General features: G+C 44.5%; 1 protein-coding gene across 4 annotated transcripts in view; it reads right to left on the bottom strand.

Annotated features, from left to right (window-relative positions):
- Nucleotides 1–26,160, bottom strand: part of ARID4B (AT-rich interaction domain 4B) — an 851,761-nt gene that overhangs the window by 693,970 nt on the left and 131,631 nt on the right. The window lies entirely within an intron of this gene.

Here is a 26,160-nt window from a genome sequence, read left to right as displayed (position 1 = left end):
ATCTTTTTGTATTTGAATTTGCTACATTTATATTGACTTTGTATCTTTTGGTGTGTGATCAAATAAAGTCACACTGCTTTTTCCTAACTGGCTCAAAAAAGGATTTCTTCCCACAACCATCTACAAGTACAGGAATACTAACAGAGTTTTTTCACAACTCTTAAATTCCAACATTATTGGCGAGTGCCAGCCATTTTCAATTTTTTCCGAGTTTTTTGCCTTTGTCCTTGATTAAGATGAACTATTTATTGATTGATTAAGCTTCGGAAAGATTGCAGAACCTAGAACAGAAAAAACGTTGGTTGTGGAGATCTGAGGATCCAAGTCACACTGCTTTTTCCTAACTGGCTCAGAAAAGGATTTCTTCCCACTACCATCTACAAGTACAGGAATACTAAGAGTTTTTTCACAACTCTTAAATTCCAACAGGGCACTTTATATCCCATGGGACACAATATAGAGGTTGATCTTAATTGCTTCATTGATAACTGCTAAAATTTACAAATAAATCCCTCCTATATCTTGTTATGCCAACAAACATAAGTTTTACAGTTTTTAATTTTTATCCACGGGGATTCTTATAGATTTTATATTTCATGTGTATACTATTCTATAATTTTTATATGTTCTATATGTAAGATTTTAGTACTTACGGGGTTTTATGTGTTCCCGACAAGGACTATATTTATGCTCTATTACTATATTATTAATTTGATGAGTTCATGCCTATCCTGGTCTATCTTGCAAGGATATGGCTATAGTAGTTTTATGTATTTCTATCATGATTTTTATTATGATTTCAATGCTGCTATTTTATACAGTTGATATAATATGTTTTTATAGTTTTATATATACATAGGCGTTCATTTTATATGGATCTTTTATTTCCCAAATTTATTAAGCCAGCATTATTTACCAAACCATATGGAATTAGTTCACATATATTTATATATTTTATATGTAGGGCATCTTTGTGATAAAAGGTACCACAATAGAGACGTTATAAAGGCATACCTGTTTAAGTCACATTTAAGATGTACAATAGTTTTGGATTATTTATCAGGGGTGAGTGCCTCACAGTGTTGGCCACATAAGTGCATTTTTGGCTTGATTAGCATATAAATACAAGTGGCTGAAGTTTGTCACCCTCCTAACATGCTTGTTTACGTCAGCCGGTCTCCTGTCAAAGGGCTATCTCACAGCTGAGTATATTTACTCGGCTGTCAGGAAAAGATCCACGGCAAAATGGCGGCCATCTTAACTACTGGTTAGTGCACCCTGTTTTACTGCCATTTGTCAATTTTTTCTGGATTTAATAAATTTACATATTTGGCAATGCTACACTATGGGCACTTTTCTTATGGCTTCTTTATGGAGCCTTTAAGCCTGCAGAACCTGGGAAGCTATCCAGAGAAGGGGAATTCCTGTAATCAGGTGCTGACCCTATTGATCCTTAAGGAGACCTCTGGAGCAGACATCATCCATTCACTGCAGAGCTGCCCAATATCAGATGGATGTTCTATACACATACATCACTACTCTGGAGTTTCTGAGATGGATATATTGACGCGCATAATCTATGCACTTCTGGTAAGAGCATAATCTTATCATTCCTTCGGAGCACCGATATAGAGAGATTGATATTGGCACACTTGTGGATTCATTACACTCATGTAGACTGATTTTATATCGAGTTTTATTGTGACCTTACTTTTATTCATCTTAGCACTGCACTTTATTATTTATTGTATATTTGAGGTTTTGCTTGGTTACCTGAGTGTATCAGCTGCTATAACAGAGAGCACTCACTACCATTACATTTTATCTGTGATTGATATGCAAGTCTGAGTTGTAGGAACCTAAAGAAATACGTATTTGGCAGGTGGTGTATAGCTTTAAACTGATCAAAGGATCGCAGGACCCCATTGTGTACTATATCCCCAATGGTATTGATCCCATAGCGTGTCCACACTATCAGATCCTCATAAGTAAGAAAATGGGCTAAATGGGGATTTTTTCAGAGAGGAGCATGAGGAGAGTGGGGGAGAGATCCTCCATGGTCCCTCCTATGCGCTGTCATCCAGGCCTGCAACACATTCTGGGGGTGAGGGGATTTGCAACCCTGATGAACCAAGTGTGTTAAGGCTTCAAAGGAACCCACTATGGCTGCCTCCAAGGCGACCGCTGCATCATCAAGAGGTTTCGTGAGCAACCACCAACTGCCATGTGCAAACACCAACTGCCCAGCTAGGACATATTTGTGGAAATCCGGGACCGCCATTCCCCCCTCCTTCCATGGCTGCTGTAACACTGCCAGTCTGAGTCTAGCTGGGCCCCTCTGCCAAATAAAGCCAGAGATGAGGCTATGTATAGACTGAAAAATGGATTTAGGGATCCAAACTTGTGAGTTATGTATGATAAAGTAAGACAGGGAGAAATTTAATTTTGAGCAGATTAATTTTCCCTATCATGGAAAAAAGGAGAATCCTCCAGACATTGATTTTATGTTTAAGTAGAGAAACTATAGGTGTGACATTTAACCTAATAAATTCAGAAACTGACCTAGAAATATGTAGCCCCAACTATTTAATCCAAGTCACCCACCAGGGGGCCAAAGTAGCCACCAGAGGTTGACAGAGGTCCCTACCTAATGGCAGCACTTGAGACTTATGCCAATTCACCTTCAGGCAAGAAAAGGAGGCCACATAGTCTAAAATGCCCAAGGCAGCAGGTAAGGAGACTGCAGGATCCTCTAGAAAAAGCACTACATCATTAGCACATAATGCCATCTTTTCAAGCAAACTGCCCACTTGAATGTCCTGCACCAAGGGGGAACTTCTAAGGGTCAGTGCAACAGGTTCCATCATCAGGGCAAAAAAAACAGGTAACAATGGGCAACCCTGTCTAGTGCCTCTTCCAATAGAAAAAGGAGCTGATATTTTACCTCCCGACTCAATGGCTGCTACCGGATGGTCATAGAGCAAGCCAATCCACCTGAGAAACACCTCCCCAAAACCCCTTATGGGTCAGGACCTCCTTCATATAACCCCAGTCCACAATATTAAACTCTCTCTCTAAGTCTAAAAAGACCAGAGCATGACCAGAGACAGGTCCTAGCTGAGAATGGGGAGCGGGAGATCTGCCAGGAAGGTAATCAGGACAGCTACAACATACACAGGTATAGGGGAGTACAAGTTTCTATAATAGTCTACAAATGCCTGGAGGACTCCCTCACTTGAGGTTTGAAGCATACCGTTTGGCGAGTAAACAAATGGTATAACGGTAGGAGCATAAACATCAGCTGTCAACAGGTCTAACAATTTACCAATTTTATCCCCTTTTTCAAAGAGATGTTCAGCACTCCTTTGAATACATTGTGCCAGATTCTGGTACTGTATGGATACATCTCTCTTAACCTGGTGGAGCTGGGTATGGGTTAGCAACATGTCCAACAATACTTTGAGTGCACCATTATGACTTACTCTCACGGCCTTAATGGCTAAGATATATTCACTTCATGTGACTGCCTCAAAGGTATCCCAAACATTCTGAGGGGTGGAGGAGTTCTCATTGACAGGCCAATAGACTGCCAAGGGGGCCATAACCACAGGCTCTACCGTGGGCTCCGCCACCCAACCAGGATGTAACCTCCAGGATCGCAAACCTCTGATAACAGGTAAGTGTAATACAACCAGGAGAGGGGTATGATCAGATATACCAGCAGCCAGATAGGAGGCCTCAGCAACCCAGGACAAAAGAGCCATATTGGAAAAGACCAGATCTAAATTTAGCGCTCTAGAGGGATTGGATGTATCCAGCGTGTAGTCAAGGATATTATTTTCGCCCATGATGAGGAACTTGGTAGGCAATAGGTGGAGCAAGCTTCTCCAAAAGAGTATACAGAACAGAGTCCCGAAAGGAAGGGGGGACATAAACATTAGTCACCGCTACCTTATGAGAGGTGATCTTAAAAACCACTGCCACATAACGCCCCTCCGGGTCTGAGATTATATTTTGTACCACACAGCTCAAGGATTTATGCAATAGTATAGAGACCCCCCTGGCATAAGTAGAAAATGTGGCATGTAAGGTTCTCTGTATCCAGTTCCACTTCAGAGAAAGGATTCTGTTGCCCATCAGGTGAGTTTCTTGGAGGAGGACCAGGTGTGGATTGTGTGTGGATTGTGTGTCTTCAAATATTGTAAGATGAAAGAGCTTTTAAATTTTGAGTTCAACCCCAGGACATTTCAGGAGATAACACGAAGATCAGTTGCCATAATCCAGGGGGCAGGAAAAGGATAGAGGGGGTGGTGGGAGGAGTGACTCACAGAACACTGGATGCCCCATTAACTCCACAGGCATAGTACTTATTGTGGTGGAACCATTCCGTCTGGGCTCCCTTAAGCGGAGCGATGCGGCGTCTGCGGCGTAGTCTGAGCCAATGGTCCCCTTTTCCGGCAAGTCTTCCAGCGCTCTGCCAAGGCAGGTATTAAAGCTTGAGGACAATCCTGCCCCGATATCCCAAACCACGAGTTGGAACTTCGTGTAGGGTGAATGAATGCATTGGTTTATTGAACACAACTCAACTTATACAGTACATGCTGGCAGAGCCCTGCACCCTCCACCCCCACCATACAGTCTGGCACCTGGTTCCCCACCCACACCCAAAACTCTACAGTACAATACAGCAGTAATCAGCACAGTCTGAAATCTGGATAAATGAAAGGCTACAATCCCCATTACCTAAGCAAACTGCAGAATGCCTGTCTACAGAAAAGCTACTAAACATATACAGTTTTAAAAAAAGTAGAACGGGAAAGCCACTTAACAAAGGAGTAAAACCGGAATGGAAAGGGCAAAATATCACAAAGGGATGGTTCTTCACAAGGCTCCCCCGTTGCATAACACCAACCAGAGTCGGCAAGACCTTGGTTCAGAGGGTTACTTCACCAACTCGGTTTGCTGGGACAGCATTGGCGTTTTGCTTCCCCGGTTGGTACTGGACGGTAAAGTTGTAGGGTTGGACGGCCAAGCTTCACCGCAGCAGGCGACTAATGTCTCTGGAGACCGGGTTTAGCCATATCAGGGGGTTGTGATCGGTGAGTACAGTAGTACAGTGAAGGAGCGCCCGTACATGTAGGGCTTCAATTTCTCGAGGGCCCATGCCAAGGTAAGACACACTTTCTCCACAGCAGCGTACGCCACCTCCCGGGGTAACAACTTTATACTTAGGTAGGCCACTGGATGGTTGTTCCCGTTGTCCCTGATTTGGCTCAGAACAGCGCCCAATCCAAAAGGTGGAGGCATCTGTCTGAACACAAAACCATTTGCCAAAATGGGAGCATGGATCAGGTCATGTTTGCGCTTTTGGAAAGCAGTTTCACACTCTGGGGACCACACAACCTGTCAGGTCAGATCCATTCGGGGGTTTAGCAATGGCACTGTAGTTGGGGATGAATTTACGGTAGTACCCCGCGGTGCCTAGGAAGGCAAGGACCTGGGTCTTGGTTCGGGAAGTGGGCCAATTTGCTACCGCTTCCACCTTTGCCGGTTGTTGCTTCCCTCATCCTACCCAATGTCCTAGATATTGGACCTCGGACACCCCAACATGGCATTTGTCAGGTAGGATGGTCAGCCCTGCTTGCCCGATGCGATCAAGCACTTCTCTGAGGTGTCGGAGGGGATCCTCCTATCACTGTAGATAGCTATATCGTCTAGATAAACACAGGAGAAGTCATGCAGCCCATCGAACAGCTTATCTACCATTCTCTGAAAGGTAGCCGGGGCGTTCTTCCTTCCAAACGGCATGACCCTGGACTGGTACAAGCCAAACAGGGTGATGAATGCTGCCTTTGGTACCGTGTCCGCATCCAGCGGAATCTGCTAGTACCCCTTGCAGAGATCGATGGTGGTAAAGAAGTTACCTCTGCCCATCCAATCCAGCAGCTAGTCTATCCGGGGCATGGGGTATGCATCAGTCACGCTCCGGTCATTGAGCCTCCGGTAGTCCACACAGAACCAGACGGGTCTGTCCTCCTTGGGTACGAGGACCACTGGGGAGGCCCAGGGACTGTCAGAGGGTTCTATCACACCTAAATCCAACATTTCCTTAATCTCTCTCCTCATCCCTTACTCGTATTCGGGCACTCGGTAGGCTGCCTGCTTCCGGGAGGCCTGACCCTGTGTGTCTACCCGGTGGGCAGTTGTGATGGTGTACACGGGCAGGGACGAGAACGGCCCTAGGCGCTCTTGGTGCATTTGGCGGGCCTGTTCCTGGGCCTCAGGAAGCAGCCGTGTGCTGATATCTACATCCGCTACACTCAGCTGGGACAGTCCGTCCTCCGACAGCCACGGAAGAAGAAGCGTTTCTGATTCATCGGTAGCCGGAGCTCAAATAGCAGCTACACTCTCTTCCAGTTGTTCGATGAATGGTTTCAGCATATTCACATGGAAGGTTCACCAAATCCTTCTATCCGAACAGCGAGCTACAATGTACGTGGTATCACAGAGTTGCTCCACCACTTGGTACGGGCCTGCCAGGCAGCTTGTATTTTGTCATGCCTGACTGGCTTCAAGGCCAACACTTTCTGTCCTAAGCGAAACGTTTGGTTTCTGGTAGACCGGTCGTACCAGCATTTCTATCGGTTCTGGACGGCCTCCAGGTTGTCCCATACTAGGGTCGTCAACCGTTGTAGCCTCTCCCTGAGCTCCAGCACATAGGCCACCGAGGTCCCCTCCTCTGCCGCTGCTCCCTCCCAGTGTTCGCGTAGGAGATCCAGGGGTCCCTGAACCCTCTGGCCATACAGCAGCTTGAAGGGAGAACCAAGTGGACTCCTGCGGTACCTCTCGGTAGGCGAACAAGAGGTGGGGGAGATGCCACTCCCAGTCCTTATGGGACATGGTGAACAATCGGAGGAGCTGCTTCAGCGTACCGTTAAACCATTTGCAGAGCCCATTGGTCTGGAGGTGGTAGGGAGAGCTGTACAGCGGTCTGCTCCCACACAACTTCCAAAGTAGTTAGGTAAGCTGGGCCGTGAATTGCATGCCTTGGTCTGTCAGGATCTCCCAAGGAAATACTACCCAAGTAAAGCAGGGCTTGAGCAACTGTTTCTGCCTGCACATCTCTCAGAGCCACGGCCTCCGGATACCGTATGTTGTCAACAATAATCAAGATATACTTCTTGCCCGTGGGAATAGGCCGTTTCAGGGGCCCCACTAGGTCCACGGCAATACGGCTGAAAGGTTCCCCGACTATGGGTAGGGGCCTCAGAGTGGCCCTGGGCCTGTCTTCCCTGCTTCCCTACTTCCTAGCAGACCTCACAAGACTGACAGTAGTCCCGAACGTCCCCCGATACTCCTGGCCAGAAGAAACTCTGGGTTAAGCGATGCAGGGTCCGTCCGTTGTCCATATGCCCAACAAGGGGAATATCATGCGCAATCTAGAGGAGATCACGCCTCGGTACTTCCTCCGTACTACCATCTGCCGGTGAGGTATTTGGGCAGCGCCCAACCCCGCTCCCCCATGGAACTTGACCTGGTCCCTCTCATACCTCACATCTCCCAATCCCCCAGGATCACTTCCAGCCCTCCATCTATAGGGGTTTAAGGTCCGGTCACTGGCTGTTTTTTTAGCGAAATCAGTGGGGAAACCCAGGTCAGGGCAGGGATAAGCTTAGGAGATGGGAATTCGACTCTTACCGGAGCCTCGGCAGGTGGAGCGGCAGAGTGCTTTCTAGTCTGGTGGCGAGTGGTAACCGGATGAGCTTCGGCAGGGGTCTCGGTGCCAAAAGTGGAGACCAGGACTCCCAGATCATTTCCAAGGAGAAGCTCAGCTGGCAAGTTCTGCATTACTCCAATTTCAACGTCCCTGACCCCGGCCCCCACTCCAGATGAACCCTTGCGGTAGGAATCCGGTAGACATGGCCTCCCGCTACCTGTACAGCCACAGACCGTACAGTCTTGGCCCAGTCTGGTACCAGTTGGGGTTGGACTAGGGTGAGTGTGGCCCCAGTGTCCTGTAAGCCTTGGCCCCGACGGCCGTTAATTTGGGCAACCTGTTGGTGATGTCAGCGATTGTCCAGGGTGGTAGCCTGGAGAGAGTTAGCCTTGTGAAAGACCCAGATGTCCTCATCCTCGGATGTAAAATTCCTCCATGAAGAGGCGATGTCATTGGGGTTGTCCTGTAGGGAGTAGGCAGAGGCTCGGCCATACAGAGTGGTGGGTCAGTTGGAAGTGCCCCGTGGGGGTTGGCTGGTCTGGGGCCTTGGTGGATTCCAGGGGAAATGAATGCGGATGTGCCCTGTTTGGTTGCAGCCATAACAGCGTGGGCCAGACTGCTTTGGGTCGGAAGTGTGGGTGGTCCGAGGCATTCTCGGGCGACCGGAGTGGGTACCACTGGTTGTGGACGAGGTGCAGGGAAATTGTGGGCTCGGTTAGCCTCCTGTTGTCCAGGTACTCATCTGCCCAGCGACTAGCGTCGGCTAAGCTTAGGGGGTGTCTGTCCTGGACCCAATGTCTAACATCCCCCGGAAGTCCATTGTAAAACTGCTCCAGTTTGCAACAGTTCCTCCAGCTTGGTGATCTGACACCCTCGGACCCAGCAGCGGGGAGCGTGTTGTAACTGATGTACCCATTCAGTGAAGGTATACTGGGGTTTCTTCTTGAGTGCCCGGAACTTTAAGCAGTATGCCCCTGGGATATGCAGGCCAGCAAGTGTTCCTTAACATAATCGTAATCCAAGCAGTAGCTGTCGGGTACAGTCCTGTATGCGTCTGCAGCCCGAACGGTTAGCTTGCTGCTCAAAATGGGGACCCGGTCTTGAGCTGCCACACCATGGATGGTGCACAACCTTTCAAAGTCCTGAAGAAAGCTGTCAATGTCCCCATCCGCCTTCGAGAAAGTTTTAAAAGCAGCGTAGGGAATTTTCTTTGGTCCGGTTGCAGTCTGGAGAAGATGGAAGGTAATTCCCTTCCAGACTGAGCCCTCGGTTGATGACTGGGAGTGACTAAGCCGCAGTTGGGTGGCATCATCCAGGGCCTTGGAAATCTGTTCGGGGGTGGGAGCGCTGCCAAACAGAGCCAAATGCCACTCCACCTCTTTATGTAAATCTGAATGGTATAGGGGTCTCCGTACGCTGCTAAGTGGGCCTGGCCTTTCAAGGGCCGATGAGCTGCTCTGTTCCTCCAACTCCTCCCGAGTTCGCTTCTGGCAGAGCGGTGTTCGCTTCAAGCGTAGCGGAGTGCACATCAGGTGAAGCGGGGTGTGCATCTGCTTGGTCCAGGGCCATAAACTCGGCAAACAGTTCCTCTCTGGTCTGGGAGCCAGCGATACCTCCCCGAGTGACAAGCAGGCTTTGGAGAGCTGGCTTCCGGAGGTCCTGTACATCCATCTGACCGAGCAGGGACGTCACCGTGAAAACGATGGGGTCCTGGTTGGTGGTTTGAACTTTCTCCGCAATGAGGAAAGATCCCAACACTGCCAATCAGTTGTGGCGGAACCATTCCACCTGGGTGTCCTCTTGCGGAGCGATGCGTAGTCTCAGCCAATGGTCCACTTTTCCTGCAAGTCTTCCAGCGCTCTGCCAAGGCAGGTATTAAAGCTCGAAGACAATCCTTCCCCAATATCCCAAATCACGAGCTGGAACTTTTTCATGTAGGGTGAATGAATGCATTGCTTTATTGAACACAACTCAACTTATACAGTACATGCTGGCAGAGCCCTGCCCCCTCCACCAGACAGTCTGGCACCTGGTTCTCCACCCACACCCAAAACTCTACAGTACAATACAGCAGTAATCAGCACAGTATGAAATCTGGATAAGTGAAAGGCTACAAGTCCCCATTACCCAAGCAAACTGCAGAATACCTGTCTACATAACAGCTACTAAACATATACAGTTTTAAAAAAAAGTAGAATGGGAAGGCCACTTAACAAGGTAATAAAACCAGAATGGAAAGGGCAAAATTTATCACAAAGGGACAGTTCTTCACACTCAGAGATTTCCTCTCAAACAAAATGGAAGAAAAAATCAAAACTAAATAAAAATGAACATCCCTGTTTCTTCAGCCAACAATTCAACTCGGCCCTAAACATGTGAAACATTGGAGCACATGGCAATGGTGGGAGGAAGGGAACCCGCCCCTCTCCAGCGGAATGTAGGACCAACCTTGTTACTTCCGTCTGTGAACCAAGGCCGCATAGCAAAATGAGAGGGGGGATAAAAAGGAGAACATCTCACCGACCACATCCTTGGAGAAAGGAAAGCAATAGGCACACTTGTAGACTTTCAAGCAGAAAAGGGAGTCCAACCAGTCCACCACAGAAGCAGGGGTATCAAAATAGTGATTGGTGCCCTTATATTGAACCTGAAGCTTGCTGGGGTACAATATACTGTATTGAAGACTCCTTTCCCTGAGCCCTTTGCATACATCAACAAAGGATATGCAACGTTTTTGCAGCTCAGGTGAAAAATCAGTAAAAAAGTGCAAATCAGCATTTTCAAACCTCAGGGATTGTTGTTTTCTTCCCTCCACCAAAATGAAAGCAGAAAGGGAGGGGGAATGCCTTTATGTCAAGCACCTGTAGGCCCTAGCAACCTAGGTATTGTGAAAGTCACTTGTAATGTGCCACAACAGAAAGAGAACCACAGCATGTTGCCAGTTTGAAATCCTGTCTCCAAAGAGAGACAAGGTGTACAACCACAGTAAGTCCCCAAGGCATTGCTGAGGAGTCAGTTGATTTGAAAGCTGAATGAAAAGACAGTGGCTATGGTGTAGCAGGAATCTTGATAGGAGAATCATTGTGGAATAGAATCAGGAAAATAGAATATCATTGTGGACTAAAATCAGGTAAGCTTCAATGAGTAGAGTGAAAATTCCATCACCTAAGGACAAGCAAAAAAGGAGGCTTTCTAGGAGTAGGAAGGTTTATATAAAGGATGTCCCAGCAGCTTTTATGACAGCGTCCAATTACCTGAAGGTAGCTGCATATAACCCAATTATAATGATTAAGCAGTCTGTATTCTGTACTGTAGAACTAATGAAACGTTGTTGCCGAAAAAATAGGCACATAGTAGAAATTTAATAATTGCGCTACTCCGATACAGCTGAAATACTGAATGGTTGAGTGAGTTTTGACCAGCGATGGGCTTTAACATCAATGTAATAATTTTTCTATTTCTGACCAATGTAAAGGGACACTACAATTTTGACGGTTTACATCTCTTTTCTAGCAATTATTATTACAGTGGGTATAGAAAAGAATCACCCTCAAAAATAATCACATTTTGTTAGCCTGGAATGAAGATAGACAATTTATATTTGATCTAGCTGTATTTTCTCAGTGACACTTATAACATCCAAATGAAAGCTATAACACCAACATGTCCGAAAAAAAATTAAACAAAAAGTCAAACACAGAATTGGAAAAAGGATAACCCCCCCCCCTCCTACAAATGATCCGCTGTAGTCATTTTGATTAGCTCAGAATGAAAAGAGCTTTCCTAGAGCATTTAGATCCCGGTAGTGCAACTGAAGCAAACAATCAACTATGGGTTGCATGGCACTGTCAAAAAATCTATGGGATAAAATTGTGCACAGACACAAGTCAGGCGATGGATACAAAAAGGTTCAAAGGCTTTATCAATGCCTATTAGCATAGTGAAGTCCATTACTAAGAAGTGGAAAGTATTTGGTACAACACAGATCTCTCTGGATCAGGACATTGCTCCAAACTGGATTAAAGAGCCAGAAGGAAACTGGTCAGAGAGACTACCAAGAGGCTTACAGCAACTCTGAAGAAATTGCAGGAATTTATGACAGAGTGGTCATTGTGTGCATGTGAGATTACAAATTCTCCACAAATGTGACTTGTATAGAAGGGCTGCAAGAAAAAAAGCCACTCCTCAAGAAAGGCCACATGCACTCACAACTGAGGCCACATGGAAAAAGGTGTTATGGTCAGATGAGACTAAAATTTAATTATTTGGCCTCAACACTAAACAATGTATCTGGCGGAAATCTAATACAGCTCACCGTCCAAATAACACCATTCCTACAGTAAAGCATGGAGGTGATAATATCCTGTTATGAGGATGTTTATCCGCAGCAGGGACTGGAGCACTTGTCACGATAAAAGGAAAGATAAATGGGGCAAAATACCGCCAAATTCTTGAGGAAAATCTGCTGTCCTCTGCCAGAAAACTGTCAATGGGAAGAAGGATTACCTTCCAAACATGAGAATGACCCAAAGCACACAGCATAAAATTACCACACAGTGATTGAAAGAGAAAATGGCGAATGTCCTTGCATGGCCTAGTCCGAGCCCAGACTTAAACCCCATTGAAAATATGTGGAATGACTTCAGTCCACAAACCGTAACATCAAATTTACCTGAACTTGAGCAGTTCTGCAAAGAAGAGTAGGCAAATATTGCAAATTCTAGATGTGCAAAGTTAGAAGAGACATATCCCAACAGACTAAAGGCTGTAATGTAAAAGGTGGTTCAACAAAACGCTAAACACATCCTTTTTGGCGGGAGGGGGAGGAGCTGCAGCATGACGCTGTAGCAGCATGGCGCTGTAGCAGCATGGCTGTGAGGCTCCAGATGCCAGCCTGCCAGCATGAGTGATCGATGCCCTAATCCAGTGAAAGCCTACCTTGGTCCTGATTGAGAGAGCTCGAGGTCTGGGCGTCTTCCGGAACAGAGCATTGGTGCGGAGCTAGTGTGAAAAGGGAGGTGGCGGAGGAAGGAGAGAGACGAGGACCCAGAGAGCATGGAAGGACCTGCAGCTGCCCCGGATACTGCCTGAGCATCGGAGGATCTGCTGGCAGAGGACAGAGGTTAGAAATGGGTAGCAGCAGTGGGACCGGAGCCTAGAGATCCAGGGCCAGCCCCTGGATATGGCATGTCTCCCATTTGTTGTGACAAAACACACACAAGTCTGTTTGCGAAACCCTCCATAGTATTTGCCAAATGCATCTTACAGACATTTTTCAGCATGCTGGACATTTTTGTGTAAACTGTGCCTCAATAACTGTTGTTGGCTTATCAAAGTCTAGCACTTGATACCCAGCAATTCCACCCTGCTTTCATGTTGGCACATATAGGAAGGCACGTTGAAGATTGATACGTACACACGGTGCAAGCCAGCCGCGGTGCTGTGCCCCAAGAGGGAGCCCTCGGCTCGGACTTGCTCTGTGTGTGTACAGTCTTGTCAGAGAGGTGGAATTTTTAAATAATATTCTATGAGTGGAGACACGCCGGGCCCTGTGCTGTAGATCCACCCCAAGTCCTATACAGCAGATCCATACCAAGTCCTAAACAGCCGACTTGCACCAAGTCCTATGCAGCAGATGCATACCAAATCCTATACAGCAGACTCGCACCAAGTTCTATACAGCAGACTTGCACCAAGTCCTATACAGCAGACCCACGTCAAGCCATAAAACAGCAGACTCACACCAAGTCCATTACAGCAGACCCAAGCCAAGTCCTATACAGCAGACTCGCATCAAGTCCTATACAGCAAATTCACACTAAGTCCTATAAAATAGACTCGCATCAAGTCCTATATAGCAAATCCATGCCAAATCCTATACAGCAAACTCATACCAAGTCCTAGGAAAGGCCCTCAGCTCATACTCTCTTAAAAAACGATCTGGTAGAAATGTTTGCAAAAATGGAGATGGTAGTGAAGAAGGAAATTGGGAATCTCCGAAGCGATTTGGGTCATATATTAACTCGAATGGAAGAAATAGAGAAAAGAACAGAGGAAAATATATACAACAAATTAAGAAGCTGGAAATGCAAGTAGAAGAAAGGCGATAGAACAGAGAGAATCATTATTCAAAATGGAGGACCAGGAGAATCGCAAAAGAAGGAATAATCTGAGGTTTCGAGGCCTATCAAAAGAAAAAGAGGAGGAAGAGGACTTATTGGGGAAAATGGAAAAGATTTGCTATCCAATAATGGGAAAATCAGTGACAGACCATTTAAATATGGATAGAGTATACAGGGTCAAACAGCCAAAGGGAATTCCAGTAAAAAGTCCCAGAAATGTGATTGATAAATTTCAGGACATTGGAGATAGGGATCGGATATGGAAAAGGTTGCAGGACTTTACTGAAATAAAATTTGAAGGAACAGTTATACAAATTTTTCCTGATACTTTCCCAGAAACATTGGCAAGGAGAAGCACACTAAAAACCATTGCTAAATCATATGAGAGAGAAAAAAGTTTGAAATAATTGGGGTTTCCCAGCATGCCTAGTCAGGTGGAAAGATGGAAGGTCGGAAAGGCTGAGATCCCCTGAAGATTATAGTGACTTTTGTGAAAAAAAGACTCTGCGATATAGAAGGAGATATATTAGGTTGGAGAAGTCCTAGAGAACGAAGGGGAAGACATGGACAAGAAAGGAGGAGAGAGGAGATGGAGGAGAGGATAGGAGAATAAGGGAAGAATGGAAGAGATACACTTCGTGACTTATGTTAATGGATTGAATAGCCCTGGAAAGAGATTCAGGATATTTATAGAGATTCAGCATAGATTCTCTTCAGTGGCTTTCTTACAGGAGACACATGTGGGGAGAGAAACAAATGTGAAATAAAATTTTAGATATTATCCATTGTGGTTCTATGCCGATTCCCCAATTATAAGAGCTAAGGGAATGGCAAAAGGTTTTGCGAAAAATGTAAGGTTTAAGTCGGAAGACAGATTGGTAGATCCTGAAGGGAGATTTCTGTTTCTGAAGGGAAAACTACAAGAAATGGATTGTACATTAGCAAATATTTATTGCCTGAATAAGAGACGGGAGATATTCCTAAAAAACACTCTGAAAAAATTAATGGATTTCAAAAAAGGTAGTCTAATTGTGGCAAGAGATTTCAATTTCTGTATGGACCCTCAAATAGATATGATGTCTCCTGTGCAGAGAGAGGAAATTGGGTCTTTGAGATTCTTGGAAAAAAAGGATATTCCAATGCCAACTTGTAGATATATGGAGAATTGAGCATATGAAGGACAGAGACTATACGTTTTACTCCCATGCACATGAGATGTATTCAAGATTGGGCTATATATTGCTGGAACATGTACTAATTGAGGCTTTGGTCAAAGTAATAATAGAAGTGATGTCAATATCAGATCATGCTCCTGTCACAATTATTATGGGGAACGGAGCTGAAAGGGGGAAAAGTATGGAGGTTAAATGATACACTTCTCCAGGATCAAGAGACGGATCAAAGAAATAAAAAAGAAATAGAGCAATTTTTTTAAGAAAATGATTCAGGGGATGTGTCTGTAGCAACGGTGTGGGAGGCTCATAAGGTCTATATTAGAGGAATCCTGATAGCAATTGGAGCAAAGAAGAAGAGGGAAAGAAGAGAAAAAATGAATGCTCTTCTCGGGGAACTCTGTGAGCTAGAGAAGACACATAAATATAGAGTAACAAAAGAAATTATGCAGAGGGTAATAAATAAAAGAGAATTACATAATTTTCTGGAAGAAGTTAAGAGAAGAGTATTTAATAAAATGATAAGTGAGAGATATGGATGGGGAGACAGGCCAGGATAGTATTTAATGAGGGCTCAGAGAAAACAAAAAACCAGGAGTTACATAGAGAAAATAAGAGACCCCCAAAGGAGAATTAGTGTATTCAACTAAAGATATCGCTAAAGTGTTTAAAGAATACTATAACGATTTATATAATATTACTCCCCATAGCTCTATAAATAAAGATGGAGCAGCAAAAATAGAAAAAAGACGGACATACTTAAAAAATGCAGGATTACCGAAAATAAGCAAGGAACAATTAAAATCCCTCAAATTAGCAATAACGCAGAAAGAAATACAACTAGCACTAAAAAGTACTACAGCTGGGAAAAGTCCAGGTCCAGATGGATATACAGTGAGATATTATAAAAAATATAAAGAACTATTAGTACCTAAATTCAGGATATATATGAATGCATTGGGGGGAGAGATGGAAATGAGGAGGGAATCTCTACAAGCATATGTAGAAAATATACTAAGTAATACCAATTTAAGTAGAATTGTATGGTTACCGCCACAATACCGAGGATTAGCAGATAGCACAAGTTTGTTCACATTAAATGTTTTAAGAGTTTGGGATGTTTTACACAAACAGATGGGGTGGGAATTTAATTAAATTGTTAATGCCCTTAGGGTCCACAGAGTTTTTTCCCCCCGGGTAATGAAGGTATCACAGGGAAGTGGCTTAAGAAAGAAGATGCACAACTAAGGGATATAATGGTGGGGGAGGAAGGAATTGAAAAAAAAGGGAGAAGTTTTCATGAGAATGGATGAGTGGCATTATTTTCAATTGAAACATTTTATAGGGAAGCTTCCAAAGCCTTTAAGAACAAGAGAGGATTGTGACCCTTTTGAGTGTTTATTAGATACACGAGGAGATAGGAAACACGAAACTTTCAAAATATATAAGATTCTCACTGAAATAAACACAGCTATAAGGCTTCCATATATAGAAAAATGGGAAAGGGATATAGGAGTAATAATAGATGTGGAACAACAGAGGAAAATGTATTGATTAATTCATGCAAAATAAATATGCAGGAGGTAGAAAAGAATTATAAATGTTTGGCAAGATGGTATATTACACCGAATGTGGCACATAGATTGAGTGGAGATAATTCACCTTTATGTTGGCATGGATGTGGAGGCAGAGGCACAATGTATCACATATGGTGGTCCTAAAATACAAGAGTATTGGGGGAAAATAGTAAGCTTGATTCAGAAAATTACAAAGGTTGATTCTAATAGACCCAGAGACTTGCCTTTTTCATAGTACCAAGCTTTCAGTCAAAAAATATAAAAAAAACTGGTTTACTGTATTATTTGAATGCAGCAAAGGGATTGATACCCAACTTCTGTAGGAGACAGGAGGCGCCGAAAATAAGAGATTGGGTTGACAGGGTGGATCAAATATGTAAATTGGAGGAACTTTACCATATGAACGAAGATAAGATGGAGAGTCACCATATAAGATGGAACAAATGGGTGGAATTTAAAAAGTCAAAATTACAGAGTTTATGGAGGACTAATATAGAATAACATGGTTATACTTTTTCTTTTATAGGGATCAGGATCTCCAGGAATGAATAGGAAAATGTAGAGCAGAGGAAATGAGGGGTTAGAAGGGGGGGGGAGATGGGAGGTACATAGGCAGGGTGGTGGGGGAAAACAAAAACGTCTGACATGTTGGTGTTATATCTTTCACTTGGATGTTATAAATAAAATACAGCTGGATGAAACAAAAACAGTGTGTCTTCATTTTAGGCTACAAATCAGCAACATTTGATTATTTTAAAAGAGGGGCAATTCTTTTCTATACCCACTGTATATATTAAATAATGGTATTATTAAATAATTTTGGTGTATAAGACAAAGAGGGAGTAGATGTATGCCACAATCTTTATGTTTTTGCAATTGGTAACGAGAGTATGACAAACCCCAAAAAAATTCTTCACATATTTTGATAGTAAAAAGGTCAGGTCTGAGCATGTAGGCCCTTTAAAAAATAACCTGAAGTGGGTGACTGGGGGCAAAGACAGCAAATTTATTAACCACTTCAAGTCTGGACACTTTCACCCCCTTCCAGTCCAGGCCAATTTTCAGCTTTCAGCACTATCACACTTTGGGTGACAATTACTGTCACTGTACCCATATGAAATTTGTATCCTTTTTTGACACAGATAGAGCTTTCTTTTGGTGGCATTTAATCACCACTAGGTTTTTAATGTTTTGCTACATAAATGAAAAAAAATACTGAAAATTTTGAAAAAAAAATATTTTTGCTTCTTTTGTGTTATAACATTTTGCAGACAGATCAATTTTCTTCATAAATTTAGGCCAAAATGTATTGTTTAATTTTTGGGGTAAAAATAACCCAAAACAATTTATATTATTTAGTCTGTGTGAAAGCTATAGAGCCTACAAACTATGGGAAACTTAGTTGAAAATTGATCAGTTGAGATCCTAAAATGCTGTACGCTGGTATAGCATATGGCAGTGATCAGGACGCTGGTATGGGGTATGGCGGTGATCAGGATATTAGCATGGGGTATGGCGGTGATCAGGATATTAGCATAAGGTATGGCGGTGATCAGGATGCTGCTATGGCAGTAGCCAGGACACTGTAATGGGTATGGGGTTGATCAATATGCTAGTAAAGGGTATGGTGGAGATCAAATTGTGCATGGGATATGGCTGTAATCAGGACGCTGGTATGGCGGCAATCAGGACGCTGGTATGGCGGCAATCAGGACGCTGGTATGGCGGCAATCAGGACGCTGGTATGGCGGCAATCAGGACGCTGGTATGGCGGCAATCAGGACGCTGGTATGGCGGCAATCAGGACGCTGGTATGGCGGCAATCAGGACGCTGGTATGGCGGCAATCAGGACGCTGGTATGGCGGCAATCAGGACGCTGGTATGGCGGCAATCAGGACGCTGGTATGGCGGCAATCAGGACGCTGGTATGGCGGCAATCAGGACGCTGGTATGGCGGCAATCAGGACGCTGGTATGGCGGCAATCAGGACGCTGGTATGGCGGCAATCAGGACGCTGGTATGGCGGAAATCAGGACACTGGTATGGCGGCAATCAGGACACTGGTATGGTGAATGGGGGTGTTTTTGTGTGCACTGAAACACATGACAGGGCCTCCCTGCATTATTTATTATTGATGTTGTGGGGCAGTGATCAGGAAAACAGGGGCACTAACCTGGGGCACTGGGGTGGCTGGCACTGCAGTGTGTTAGTGTACAAGCAGAACGACATGCTGCTGTATACTCACACACTGCAGGATCGTTTCTCTCTGCTCTCACAATTTGAGCAGAGAGAAGTGATCTTTACTTTCAGTTTCATTGTTTACTATGCGAATGCTGTGATTGGACACAGCAGTCACATGGTAACACATCACATAATTGCATAAAAACAACAGTAATGTGATCCGATCACCAAGCTCCGGGGTGTGCTATCTGTGAGCCGTGCAGGAGCCATCAATGTGGTCTGACGTACAGGAACGTTAGCCCGCATCAGCACTGCTCCCCTTCCGCCGTCTATGTAGAATGGGCGGACAGAAAGAGGTTAAATACCTTCTTCAGATCTGTGTATGCAAATGAGCATAGGGGAGCTCATGTCCATAATGGGGGTGATATTAGCACAGCCCCAAATGATCCACAATGTCTCAAAATTGATTTGATACAGAAAAATTTAGACAGAATAAAAGATGAATAAGGCACCTGGACCGGATGGCATTTCAAAGCCTTTGTTTCTAATCTTCGGGGACTCTTTAATAACTGGCATAGTACCACTGGATTGGTGTAAGGCCAACGTGGTGTCTATATTTAAAAAAGATTCAAAGTCTTTACCAAGTAACCATGTTAATTTAACTTTTATAGTTCAGAAGATACTGAGGAGTTTAATAAAGGACCACATAGACGAGTTTTTGCTAGAAAAAAAACATTTTAAGCAAAAGTTAGCATGGATTCATGAAAGACAGAAATTGTCAGACAAATCGGATTTATTTTTATGAGAAGGTGGGCAAAACCTTGGACAGAGGGGTGGCTGTGGACATGGTATACATGGAGTTTGCAAAATCACGTGACTCAGTTCCCCAAACACAGCTAATGTGCAAGGTAAAGTCTACAGGCTTGGAAAAATCAGATGGTAAATGGGTAGAAAATTGGCTAAAAGACCGAATTTAGAGAATAGTAGTTAATGATTCATACTCTGAATGGTCTAAGGTTGTCCGTGGTGTACCCCAAGGTTCAGCGTTTGGGACCCTTACTTTTTTAATATAGTTATAAATTATATAAGGTCTGGGATTAAAAGCACAATTTCTGTCTTTGCAGATGATACCAAGCTATACAGTGGAATAATGTATTTACAGGATGTCTCTGACTTCCAAGCTGACCTCAATGCACTGTTTAATTGGGCAACTATGTGGCAAATTAAATTTAATATTGATAAATGTAAAGTTAAGCACTTGGGGGCTAAAAACATGCACGCATCTTACATACTAGAGGGAGTGCAAATGGGTGAGTCAATGGAGAAGGATCTGGGTGTTCTGATAGATTCTAAGCTTAACCACTTGCTTACCGGGCACTTATACCCCCCTTCTTTACCAAGCCAATTTTGAGCTTTCAGCACTGTCGCACTTTGATTGACAATTGCGCGGTTATACAAGATTGTACCCATATGAAAATTTTTATAAATTTTTTCTCACAAATAGAGCTTTCTTTTGGTGGTATTTACTCATCGCTAGGCGTTTTACTTTTTGCGCTATAAACAAAAAAAGTGCAAAAAATTGGGAAAAAAAAGTTTCTGTGTTTCTATAATAACATTTTGCAAACAGGTAATTTTTCTCCTTCACTTATGTGCGTTGATGAGGCAGCACTGATGGGCACTGATAGGCAGCACTAATGAGGTGGCATGGATAGGCGGCACTGATAGGTGGCAGTGATAGGTGGCACTGATGATGGGTACTGATAGAAAGCACTGATAGGTGGCACTGACTGGCATCACTGCTGGGCACTGACTGGCAGCACTGCTAAGTATTGACTGGCGGCACTGTTAGGCAATGACTGGCACAGCTGCTGGGCACTGACTGGCAGCACTGCTGGGCTGCACTGGTGGGTGGGCACAGGTGGGTGGCACTGCTGGGCACAGGTAGGTGGCACTTCTGGATGGTACTGCTGGGCACAGGTGTGTGGCACTGTTGGGCACAGGTGGGTAACGATCATCAGGGCACTGATCATCAGTGCTCTGATGGTCGGTGCTGATCCCTGCTCTAACAACTGCCGGTTCTCGGCAGTACTTTCCTCCCTGACAGCATGAGGAAAGTGCAGCCAAGAACCGGTAATTGCATTTCCCTGTGATCAGCGTGTCATTGGACACGGCTGATCACGTGGTAAAAGGCCGCTGTGATTGGCCTTTTACCACATCACGTGATCAGCTGTATCCGTATCACGGAGATTGCCGGGGGGCACACGGGAGAGCGCGTTCTGGGAGGACGTCATATGATGCCGTCCCAGAACTGGCCGGCCGCAGTGTAGCCATCATTCGGCTATCTGCGGTCGGCAACTGGTTAATAATGGCATGCAATGCCAAGATGTGGTTTCCAAAGCAAGTAAAATCCTCTCTTGTATTAAAAGAGGTACAGACTCCAGAGAGAGAGAGAGAGAGAGAGAGAGAGAGAGAGAGAGAGAGAGATCCCCCTTTACAAATTATTAAAACCTAATCTGAATATGCAGTTCAGTTCCCCAATATCCTTTTTCGTGAACTGGAGCCCAAAACTGAAGAAAGTGCAGAGAAGGGCAACCAAACTGATAAAAGGCATGGAGGAGCTCAGCTATGAGGAAAGATTAGAGGAACTGAATTGATTTTCTCTTGACAAGAGCAGATTAAGGGGGGATATGATCAGCATGTATAAATACATAAGTGGCCCATATAGTGAACTCAGTGTAGAGTTAGTCGCCTTAAAGGTGAAGTACAGCCAAAGCTCTTTTGGCTTTACTTTTCCTGTGGATCACAGGAGTGCAGTTCGTTCTGTACTCCTGTGACACATTTTCAGCTGACAGCGGCCTGACGTCACTCAGTCAGTCCAGGCTGAGGAAAGATCCTGACATTAAAGTCGAGATCCACCCCACAGCCTGGAGCAGCACCTGGCTCAGCCTCAGAGATTCGCTGAGAGCCTGAGCCAGCCACTCCCTACCCCTCCACAACCCAGCACTCCAGTGTGCGAGGGGTGGGGAAGGGCAGAGCAGACAGTGGTGACTGACAGTCACTGCCCTCTGCTCACAGTGGCGGTTAGAATGCAGCGATCAGCGGTCATGTGATCGCTGAGATCTCACACGTCGAGCCGGCAGAGGACCGATGCTGCATCCACCTAGGTAAGTATGATTTAAAAAAAAAAAAAAAATTCTATACTTCTCTTTTGAGGTCATCACAGAGGACACGGGCATTCTTTATGTCTAGAAGAAAAGAGATTTAATCTCCAAATACGGAAAGGCTTCTTCCCAGGAAGAACTGTGAAAATGTTGAATAGACTCTCTCAAGAGCTGGTTCTGACCAGCTGAGTATATTGTTTTAACAAAAAGGCCTTGGATCAGGCTTAATTGGGTTTTTTGCCTTCCTCTGGATCTACTGTGGGTATAGGATAGTGTATTATAGAGGTTTTCTATTTTTGTGTGTAGTGTTTATTTTTTTAGTTGAACTAGACCGGGTGTCGGCAACCCGCGGCTCCAGAGCCGCATGCGGCTCTTTTTCACCTTGGCTGTGGCTCCGGAGCACACTGCCCACCAGGTGACAGGCAAAAGGGCAGCAATGGGCAAACTACGGCCCGGCTGACCTTTTAATCCGGCCTGCGGAGCTAGGCTCCCGCTAGGCTCCTCTCACAGTCCGCCCTGAAGACCGGTGTAGCATGAAAATCTGTCCCTTATGAGGATCTGTCCCCCTCGACGTATCTGCGCATGTGCCGGAGATCGCCGATCGGCTGCTAATGCCTGAAACTAGCACATGCGCAGATACGTCGAGGGGGACAGATCCTCATAGGAGACAGATTTTCATGCTACACCTGAACGGCGCGGGAACACGGCGAGAGGAACGCGCGGAGCAAAGGTAAGTGAATTGACACAGAGGGGACTTGGGGACTTAATATGGGGGATGAATTACTATGGGGGATGAATTACTATGGGGGGATGAATTACTATATGGGGGATGAATTACTATATGGGGGATGTATTTCAGTTTTAAAAATGTGGCTCTCAAAATAAATTTCAATCGTGGTTTTGGCGAGATTTGGCTCAGTTGAAAAAAAAGGTTGCCCACCACTGACCTAAGGCTATGATTGTGATTATGACGATACATTGTGGCCCTGATTAACCCTTTGCTTACTGGGCCCTTAAACCCCCTTCATGACCAGAGCGCTTTTTGCAATATATGCAGTGTCGGATTTGTTTTAAATGTTGCAATGGTTTTGCGGCTCCCAGTCTTTTTTTCCCTCTCGGAAACGGGTCCAAGTGGCTCTTTATGTCTTAAAGGTTGCAGACCCCTGAACTAGACGAACTAGTGTCTCTTTCCCCTCCAGATTAACTATGTCTATAATTTGTTGATCATGCCGTTTAAACATGTACACAAGCATTTTTACCAGGGGTTCCCTGAGAAATGGAAATTGTTTCAAGGGTTTTTTCACTGAAAAAGGATCAAGAAAGGCTGCTCTAGAACAAACAAACAAATGTGGTACCCATATTTAAAAATGGTCAAGGGGTTTCGCCAGCAACTATATACCCAAAAGTTTAACTATTGTAGTTGAAAATACACTCACCGGCCACTTAATTAAGTACACCTTGCTAGTGCCAAGAAAATATCCCCCACACCATTACACCACCACCACCAGCCTGAACCATTGGCACAAGGCAGTTTGAATCTATCCTTTCATGCCGTTTACACCAAATTCTGACCCTACTATCTGAATATCGCAGAAACCAGTCTGCCAATTCTTCTCTGACATCAACAAGGGATTTTCGTCCACACAACTGCCGATCACTGGATATTTTCTCTTTTTTGGACCACTCTCTGTAAACCCTAGAGATGGTTGTGCGTGAAAATCCCAGTAGATCAGTGGTTTTTGAAATATTCAAACCAGCCCATCCGGCACCAACAATTATGTCACGTTCAAAGTCATTTAAATCCTCTTTCTTCCCCACTCTGATGCTCGGTTTGAGCTTTAGCAAGTCATCTTCACCACATCTACATGCCTAAATGCATTGAGCTGCTGCCATGTAATTGACTGATTAGCTATTTGTGTTAGCAAGCAATTGAGCAGGTGTACCTAATAAAGTGGCTGGTGAGAGTATATTGGAGGGGTTCATAGACCACATGCAAAAATATATAATAGAAATTATTAGCTGTAGCAAAAGTGAGAAGAAAGCTGAGAAGAAAAAGCAGGAATGGGAGAACAGGCAACAAGGAATATCTGCAAGTGGATTCATGCATTAATAAAGGGTTTCCATGTTGAGCAAAGGATGGTTTAACCATTTAAAATCAATATGGTAACCTTGCATATAGGAAAGAATACATTTAAAAAGGTCCTAAATAACGCAGAGGTTACAGAGAGATAGAAGCTAAACATAGGGGCATTCAAAGTCCATGGTCAAAAGAGTCAGAATGCAGCAGTGAAATGTCCTTCTTGTGAAGAAGTCAACAAAGTCATTGTAAACATTAAAAGCATGAAATCACCAGGCAACATGATAATCGAGCAGTTTCTCTCTTTTCTTTTTTTTTTTCTTTAAATAGTGGATTAGAACAAGAGATGAGAATCTATAAGATAATTTGCAATATCTCAATTACAGAGGAAATTCCAAGTGAGTAAAACCCTTCAATAGAAACGTTTTCTTCATAAAAATACATAAAAAGAAAATAAGGTAGGTGGCCATTAGGTAAATACACTCACCGGCCACTTTATTAGGTACACCTTACTAGTACTGGGTTGGACACCCTTTTGCCTTCAGAACTGCCTTAATTTTTCATGGCATAGATTCAACAAAGTGTTGGTAACATTACTCTGAGATTTTGGTCCATATTGACATGATCGCATCAAACAGTTGCTGCAGATGTGAATAAATGCATCTCTCTGGAAAAGAACTGTTATTTGCTGCGGGAAAAGTATATATATATATATATATATATATATATATATATATATACACTGGTGATATGTCCTCCATCATTGATATAAGACAACAGATTTGTCTTATGAACTGCTCCTGTGTGGACTTCACTATTATTAGAAGACAACATTGGCAAAAGAACTGTTGTAATATCTAATGTAACATGTCTCTATCACATCGAACAACGCTAGTCCAATCTTTAACAAACTCGTGCAGACTCCACCTCCGCAACATCGCCAAAATACGCACGTTCCTAACCCCAGAAACCACTAAACAGCTCATCCACTCCCTCATCATATCACGACTCAACTACTGCAACTCCCTCCTCACTGGCCTGCCTCGCCGCTGGCTATCCCCGCTTCAGTCGATCCTGAATACGGCTGCCAGACTCATTCACCTTTCCAACCGCTCTGTCTCCGCCACCCCCCTCTGCCAATCCCTCCACTGGCTTCCGATTGCGCAACGGATCAAATTCAAAATCCTAACGCTGACGTACAAAGCTGTCCACCATACTGCCCCGAACTACATCACTGACCTAATATCCAAGTACCGCCCAGCACGCACACTCCGCTCCTCACAAGACCTCCTTCTCTCTAGTTCCCTGGTCTCCTCCTCCCATGCCTGCCTCCAGGACTTCTCCAGGGTGTCACCCATCCTCTGGAACTCCCTGCCCCAACCCATCAGATTATCACCCACTCTCCTCTCCTTTAGGCGCACCCTGAAAACCCATCTCTTCAGGGAAGCCTACCCCACCCCCTGCTAACTTGCCAACCTCCTCCACTCTTCCTACCACTCCATCCCCTACAGCTATCTCCTCCTGTGCCACCATCCCCTCCCTCCTAGATTGTAAGCTCGAAAGAGCAGGGCCCTCAATCCCCTCATGTTTTGCATTGTATTGGTATTGTTCTGTCACATGTTCTGTCCCCCTCTGTAATGTACAGCGCTGAGCGAACTATTGGTGCTTTATAAATATTGTATAATAATAATAATAATTTTAAGACAACAGTGTCGGCTGCACATCCATGGACCATTGATGCAAGGCAAGATGGATCAATGTTTTCATGTTCTTTACACCAAATTCTGACCCTACCATCTGAATCTCGCAGCTGAAATTGAGACTCATCAAACCAGACATTTTTCCAGTCTTCTATTGTCCACTTTTAGTGAGCCTGTGCGAATTGTAGCCTCCGTTTCCTGTTCTTAACTGACAGGTGTGCCACCCGGTGTGGTCTTCTGCTGCTGTAATCTGTTTCAAGGTTCGACATGTTGTATGTTCAGAGATGCTATTCTGCATACCTTGGTTGTAACGAGTGGTTATTTGAGTTACTGTTGCCTTTCTATTATCTCTAACCAGTATGACCATTCTCCTCTGACATCACCAAGGCATTTTCAACCATACAACTGTCGTTCACTGGTTATTTTCTCTTTTTCGGACCACTCTCTGTAAA

This window comes from Staurois parvus, unplaced genomic scaffold (assembly GCF_062004578.1).
Source record: "Staurois parvus isolate SC_StPar_1 unplaced genomic scaffold, SC_StPar_1.0 ptg000059l, whole genome shotgun sequence".
Classification (NCBI taxonomy): Eukaryota; Metazoa; Chordata; class Amphibia; order Anura; family Ranidae; genus Staurois; species Staurois parvus.
This window is presented reverse-complemented; position numbering and strand designations above follow the sequence as displayed.